Source organism: Lolium perenne, chromosome 7 (assembly GCF_019359855.2).
Source record: "Lolium perenne isolate Kyuss_39 chromosome 7, Kyuss_2.0, whole genome shotgun sequence".
Classification (NCBI taxonomy): domain Eukaryota; kingdom Viridiplantae; phylum Streptophyta; class Magnoliopsida; order Poales; family Poaceae; genus Lolium; species Lolium perenne.
In genome coordinates, this window is record NC_067250.2 from 35,042,990 (window position 1) to 35,044,623 (window position 1,634).

Below are 1,634 nucleotides of genomic sequence, written 5' to 3' on the forward strand. Positions count from 1 at the left end.
CCATGGAGGACTCCGGCGTGCTGTGCCTTGTCAAACGACGCGGTGGCATCAACAATGGCGCAGGGTTTGCAGCTTGGAGACGAGGAGCTTAGGTGGCTGTGGGTCGCAGGAGGAAATTTGCAGATGAGAGCAGGAGAACGGCGCGAGCGGAAGTGCTCGAGGAGGAAGAAGAAGATCTTATATAGAGGTGCGGTGAAGCGGTGGACCGTTGGATAAGAAAAATGTGTGGCAGATGATAACCACGTGGACACGAGGGTAAAAAAGTAATTCAACAGTGGAGAAGTTATGGTACGTGCGCCAGAAAAAGCGGAGGACGTGTGTCCCCCACTTGCACGACGTGTCAAGATAGTGGATCAATTGGGCCCGCAAGGCAGTGGGAGAAGGATTTTCGCGATTTTTGACTCGCAATCGTGGCTATCGTCAGCAGTAACGTCACCTTGGCAGAAGAAAAAATTCGACTCCACAGTTTCATAGAAGGCGACATGGAAAAATAATGCAGAGCTTTTGATCAAATACAAGTTTTTGATCAAATGCTCGGGGGCTACTTTGGAAAAAAGAAAAAAGATCCAGAAAGACAAAATAGAAATGGCGTGAGCCTATGACCAAATACAAATATTTGTTCATAGCCTCGGGGGCTACTCCCATCGGGAGCGCTGTTCGCGCACCCGAGAAATTATAAAACTTCGGGAGATAAAAAGAAAATATAGCGGCATAAGGCGTGGAGCCTACAACCAAGTACAAGTCCTTGGCTGTAGCCTCGGGGGCTACTCCCATCGGGAACGCTGCTCGCGTGCCGATGAAATCATGAAAAAAGAAAGAGAAGAAAGAAAGATAGCAGAGCAAAAGAGTATATTTCGAGTTATAAATAACTCTGCATATACTCCCATCGGGAGAGCAATACAAGTCATCTTTGACTCGATAAAATGTGCCATTCCAACATCCGAATAAGCACTCGACAATATATTCTCAGAACGCCAAAGTTGCGATCAATTTCTGAATGCCGCAAAATTTGCGAAGGTAAGACCCCAGATCCGTTCTGCTGGGCGTGGCATCGCCGAAGACTGCGCTCTGCTACTTTTATCCGTATCAGCAGATACGAAGAAAAATCCTAACGGACGCGTTAGGTACCCGATAAATTTTACTGGGACTCGACAGAATTTTAAGACCTTAAGCGGCACCTGTCGAAGTTTACACCAGTATCCCGAGATCATGTCCAGGGACGTGATCTTGAAGTAGGTTTTTGCGGATTGCCACTAGAGCAGTTAACTAGTACCTGATCCGTCAGATGAACTAGCCCCAACTACCATTATCCCTGTACAATATAGAAGTTTATGAGAAGAAATATAGAAAAGTTAAAGTTGTCGAATAAAAATAAACAGTGGAGATTTTCCTTGACTCTACGATTCAAGCAAAATCTCGGGGGCTACTGACATAGGCATCCCAAATGGGCCTGCCGAAGATAGTACCCGGGGTTTACTGAAGGCCCATTACCCGAAGAATAAGAAGATTCGGGAGCCCAAGATATTATTAAGGAAGACTAGAGTTGTAATAGGAAGTGTTATTTGTAATCTTACGGGAGGAGTTAGAAACCTTCCCGGACTCTGTAACTTGTACGGCACGAATCCCTCGGCTCC